The sequence below is a fragment of the Mus pahari genome, chromosome 10 (genome assembly GCF_900095145.1).
Source record: "Mus pahari chromosome 10, PAHARI_EIJ_v1.1, whole genome shotgun sequence".
In the NCBI taxonomy this organism is placed as follows: Eukaryota; Metazoa; Chordata; class Mammalia; order Rodentia; family Muridae; genus Mus; species Mus pahari.
In genome coordinates, this window is record NC_034599.1 from 5,564,154 (window position 1) to 5,570,608 (window position 6,455).

The window sequence follows — 6,455 nt, forward strand, 5'->3', positions numbered from 1 at the left end:
TTGCTTTTTATGTCCAAATGTCTAGAATATCATTTTTAACCCTTTCACCTGAAGTAATGATTATTTTTGATGTTGAGGTGTGTTTCTTGGATGTAGCATAAGAATGGATCATGTTTTAAGATCCATTCTGTTAGTCTCCTTTTCATTGGGGTCCTGAGATCATTGTTGTGAGATAACAATGAGCATTGTTTGTTGATTCCTGTTGTTTTGTTGCTGCTGTTGCTAGTGCCTGTGCTGCTGCTGGTTGTGGTGGTTCAGTGTGTGGTGGTTTCTTTCCTTTGATTTACTGGTCCAAGATTATTTCTTCCTTGTCCTTTTTGGGTGTGGTTAACATCTTAATTTGGACCTTTTTTTCTAGTGACTTCTTAGTGGTGGGCTTATAGATAGGTCTTTTAAAAAATTTATTATATCATTTAATGTCTTAATTTATCCATTGAATATGATTGAGCTTTGCTAGGTATATTAGCCTGGACTCTCATCTGTGGTCTCTTAGAATTTGTAGAACACCAGTCCAGCCCCTTCTCTCTTTTGAACTCTTTTGAGAAATCTGGTGCTAGTTGTCTAATAGGTTGGTTACTTGATCTTTTTCTCGCTTGAGGCTTTAATATTTTTTGTTCTGTAAGTTTAGTGTTATGATTATTATGTGCCTAGAGGACTTTCTTTTTTTTGGTCCACCCTATTTGGTGCTCTGTAAGCTTCTTGTACCTTGGTAGGCATCTTATTTTTTATGTTAGGGGAATTTTCTTTTATAATTTAGTTGAAAATATTTTCTGTGCCTTTAATATCAATTTCTTCTACTTTCCCCATTCCTATTGTTTGGAGATTTGCTATTTTCATAACCTTCAAGATTTTCTGTTTTTTTTTTTTTTTTTTTTTTGACTGGAAGTTTTTAAATTAACATCTTTGTCAGAGGTACTATTGTTTTCTATTTTATCTTCAATGCCATATAGTCTGACTTCCATCTCCCATTTTTCTTACAGAGAAGCTTGCCTCTGAGGTTCCTCTTTGAGTTTCTAAATTTTCATTTTCAGAGTTCTCTCAGTTTGTGTTTTCTTTATTGAGTCTACTTCCATTTTCATTTATTTATTTATTGATTGATTGATTGTTTTTTGAGACAGGGTTTCTCTGTATAGCCCTGGCTGTCTTGGAACTCACTTTGTAGACCAGGCTGGCCTCGAACTCAGAAATCCGCCTGCCTCTGCCTCCCAAGTGCTGGGGATTAAAGGCGTGTGCCACCATGCCCGGCATCTACTTCTATTTTTTACATTTTGAACTGTTTTATTCTTATTAGTGTTTTACAGATTTCTTTAAGGGATTTATTCATTTACTCTTTAAGGTCCTCCATCATATTCATAAGGTTATGTTAAGGTCTTGTGCTTTTGCTGTCTAACCATTCTCAGTACTTACTGTGTTAGGGCTACTGTACTCTAATGAGGAGTTACTGTTTTGGTTGTTATTGATGTTTTTAACAGCAGTGTCAACCTGTTTGGATTTGGGTAACTGAAGTTCCAGTTGTTGACATTTGACCTTGGGTGGCTGATTTTTTCCTTTGTTTGTGTTTTCCTGTTTTTGTTCTTAAGAGGGTGTGGTACCTGCTACCTGCTAGGGAATCCCTTCTGAAATCAGTCCAGGTATTACTCTTTGGTGTTATGCGTAGAATGTGATTCTAGGTATTAGAATCTGACACTTAGGAATAAGATACGATAGGGGAAGGACTAAGGTGTCCACATGAGTGAGGGAACCAGGGTGTTCTACCAGCATCTACTTAGTCTTCAGGTAATGGAGGTTGATAGTAAGGAAATCTACACTAGGTAATTGGCTACAGATATGGGCAGAAGACTGTGGGACTGGATTTGTAGGAGAGGAGGGAGAATGGAGGCCTGAAGCCCATTCTACCTGTTTAGCTATCCTACTTGTTTATCTGGCAGGGCCTTGTTGGAATGTTCCCAGGGAGGACATGCTGAAGCTAGGAGCTGCCATAAAATATAGAGAAAGGTGAAGAAATGTTGGTGGGAAAGTTCTGTGCCAGATTTGCATAGTCCTTTTTCTAAGTCTTATTTATTTCAGGCTTCCTTCTCCAGGGTGCCATCTCAGCTGCACATGCTATAACCCAACCTCCACATACATGTTAAGAAGCAGACTTGAATTGATTTCACCCACTAGCTAATGCTTTTCAGATTCCTTTGTATTCTCCATTGGGATGTTCCAAATTTCAACCTTTGATCTTTTTTATACATATTAAGTCTTTGGTTTTAAATGCTACATCTGATAGCTACAAAACTAATAACTGAAGGTATAACCTTTACCCTTAGTCTACCGGAATCAAGTATTAAATAATACACTTGTTATCTCCACTTAGACGCTTACTAGACATTCGAAATGACCCAAACTGAGTGGGTGGTTTTCCTCGCTTATCCCATACCTGGTCTACTCCTGACATTCTTCATCTCCCTTGATATCTTAAGTCTTCTAGTTCATTGAAATATCATGCTTAATCCCTCTTTATCCCAACACAGGCCACTAGGAAATACTTTGACTCCATCATATACTGCCACAGTCTTTTCCTTAAAATACTGCAAAAGTCTCATTGCTTTGATTCCACTGTTCACCTCCCTAGAGTTCATTATTTATGAAGTAACCATAACAAAATTCCTTTAAAGTGTGAGTCTGAAAATACCACTCCCTGTTACAAATACCTGATGGCAACTTCTCTCACTCAGAAAAAAAAAAGGTGCACTATTATGACATGGAACCAACCTTATGGCATGGTCTCCTTTTCTTTTGTAGCTGTATCTCCTCACTGCCAATACTTGCCTGCTCTTGAAACCAGTGTGGCCTTTCCGTCTGGGCCATTGATCTGGAAAGGTCTTCCTCTATACATGCTCATGGCCTTTTTTCTCTCCTTCTTTGAGTTTTGCTTAATTGTTAGCATTTTCTTTCCTTCGCTTTTTAGGTCTTGCTATGTAGTCAATGGCCAGTCTGTAATTTAGTGCTGGGGATAGGTTTGCCACTACACCTAAGTAAACATTTGCTTTTCATTGATTCCTTCCTTGGTCATTTTATCTTAAACTTCAAGCCAAGTTCTTTCCTATAGTACATAATTTACTTCTTATTTTGACGGTTAGTTAGTTTTCATCTCTAACTGAAGGCTGATGAGGGCTTCTTTTCTGTTTTATTTTGCTTTCTTGAGACATAAACACCTCCTGAATCATAGTTGATGCTCAGGAAAGGTTCATTGACTAGAAAAATGAAGGAGTTTGGGTTTGTGGCAGATGCTTTTTACCCTGGAACTTGGGAGACAGAGGCAATAGGAACCTGAGTTCTAAAACAGACAGGGCTTTCTAATGAGATGCTTTCTCAAAAACAATCACTCAAACAAACAGTGAAACCAAAAGCAAAAAGCAAAAGACAGTTGGAGAATTGGCTCAGTTGTTAAAAGCAAGCACTGACTAATCTTCCAGAGGTCCTGAGTTCAAATCCCAGCAGCTACACAGTGGTTCACAATCATCTGTAATGAGACCAGATGCCCACTTCTGGTGTATGTAAAAAACAGCTATAGTGTATTTTCATATAACAAATAAATTTTTTAAAAAAAAGAAGAAAGAGAGAAAGAAAGAAAGAAAAAAGAAAGAAAGAAAGGAAGGAAGGCAGGCTGAACTATGTTTTTTTTTTTTTTTTTTTTTTTTTAAAGCAAAAGACTGAACTTCCTGATTTTATTAACATAACCTATTAATCAATTAAATTGTTATGGAAATTGAAGTGACTTTCAAAAAATAAAAGTTTGAACATAATTTCATTTGGTGGATACTTAATATACTTCTTTAAATTGATTACAATGATGATACATGGAAAGGGGCTGGCAATGTACTATCTGCTATATGCGCTTTGTGTTTGTTCCCTTGTTTAGTACTTATAAACAACTATAAAGAAGGTATTACTATAATTACTGTCCTATATTGCAAATGAGTCAAATGATGGAGAGCTGACTGAGGTAATGTGTACAAGTTTCACAGCTCTTCTGTGGTACAGACTGAGTCTTCAGAGCATGGGGCTTCTAATGACTGCTTTGATAATGTGCCAGTTGAGTACTCTACAACAACTTGGTGACATTTTGCTTTCAAAATATCTGTTGATGATGCTTAAAACTGCTTTACAACAGGCATGAAGTGAATACAGTTAGCCTTTGATTCACATTCTGGATCATTCTCATCATGTAAGATTTAGCTGTGACAATTGCTAAGTATCTCCATTTTTTTTTGGTAGTTTTGCTTGTTAGAGCCTAGTAAAATGCATACCATATATGTTACAGGCCTATTAGGGAATTCTAGGTTGGTCCATTTTCATTCCTTCTCTAAAAATGATGGCTTGTCCTCAAATAAACTTTCAAGGAGACCTAGATGGTAACCAATAATTTTATATATCCATTGTTCAGTTTCAAAAAGCTATCAGTCTGGTCATTAATGAGAACCAAAAAATTGCTTTACTTTCCTGAAATACTGGCAGAAGATCATTTATAAATTGTGAGGATATTACTTTTCAATTAAATTTAAAGATGATAATGAATGAAGAAAAAATATGTACCAGTACATAATTAGAAGAAGTTGTACAAACAGAAAGGTGAGGAAACACAGGGAGACTGTATTACAGCTTTTATGCCCATAAATCTGCAGAACTCACAGGAGTAGGCCAATGTGAAATAACCATTATGTCTGAAACTAGTTAGCTTGGGTTATTTTAAATCATTTGACTTCTCCTATAGAACTCTGTTATCTACAAGAGACAAATCTTTTACTGAGTTCAAATTCTCATGGAGGTCATCAGTGATAACTTGAAGACTCATAAATAGTATTCCCCTACATCGTGGCTTCAAATGAGAATTTCAAAGGCCTATTAATAATGGTTATTCGTTACTATTCTCTACAGTTAGATAGAAGCAAGGTTAGTCTGTCCTAAAGAGGATAGAGAAAGAAAGTTCACACCCTGGATTTCTGGTAACCCCAAGAAAATTAACTCAACAGCTATGATTAAAGGACTAAAAACAATAAATAATTCATTGGAAAAAACTGTAGATTTTTTTTTTTTTGGTTTTATTCATGAACAATTTATTTTGCAACTCAAAGCCATTTGTGTGAGGGGCTGTGGGGGATGGGCAGAGTAGGTGTGAGATGTTTTTCTCAATCACAGTTTTGTGACACAAATTCTCTCCATGAATGTGGATATCAGTTGTTCATCCTGGCTGAGTTGTTAGCTAGCTCCCTGTCTCTGCCTTCCAGGGCTGGAATTAGAAGTGCCTGGCTTTTTATTATTTTAATATGTGTGCTGAGGGTAGAGCTCAAATCCTCATACATGTGAAGCAACACTTAAGTCAAAGAAACATCTTCCCAGACCCTCAAAGAAATATTTGTGAGCTTGTCATTGTATTACAGTATATATACAGCTATGACATGAGATATTATTGGCTTTTTTTTGGCTCAGGTACATACATGCTTTTAGGTAGTTATTTTTCTCATGGACCTGGATTTACCGTCTCTGATTTTAAAAATGTTGTGGTTGTGATGATGTTTGCATTGTCTAAGATGACAGAACATTTTCTTCAGCTCTCCACGAATCCCCTAAAATACCCCTCATGACAAACATCCTTTTCACACATGCACCTCAAAACTTAGCCACTCACATAGAGGTTAGTTTCTTACAATTTCCACTCATAAGTATTTGTCATATCCCACATATTAGTGTCAACTTTTGTCTTATTCTGCTTTAATTTCTATAAAAAAAACCATTTCATTATTTGAGGTGTCTCAAATAATGAAATTTACTTGATCACATTTCTGAAGATGCAAACTCCAATAGCAAGGTGCCAGGATGACTGGGTCCTGGTGACAGCTCTGTCTCTCTGGATTCTGAAGGCTTTTATCTTATTTGTATTTATGTGGCCTTTGCATGGTTTGTGTGTGTGTTTGAATGTGTTTGTGTGTGTATGTATGTATGCATGTGTGTGTATCTAAATTCCATGTGGATATAATGTAAAGAATATATATATATATATATATATATATATATATATATATGTATATATACAGATATAATGCAAATCTATATATCATGTATATATATAATATATGTAAAATGTATATATTTGTATTTATTGATCTATCCATCAATCACTAGCCATCTTTTCCTCTTCTAATAAGGACTCTAACCTCACCCTGAGAATTCTATTTTATGACCACATTCTAACCTAATCACTCTTTTACAGAGAGCCTTGGGCTTTTAATTTAATTACAATTCAATATATGAGGCTGGGGAAGAGGGAGGCAAAATATTCAATCTGTAACAAAGACCCTGCGATTTGATTTGAGACTTAGAGCTCTGAAGTCACCCACTGTGGGGAGCCGCCCTCACATTCGCCATTACAAGATAGCGCTGATGTCCTGTGCTCTAACAAACAAACAAGG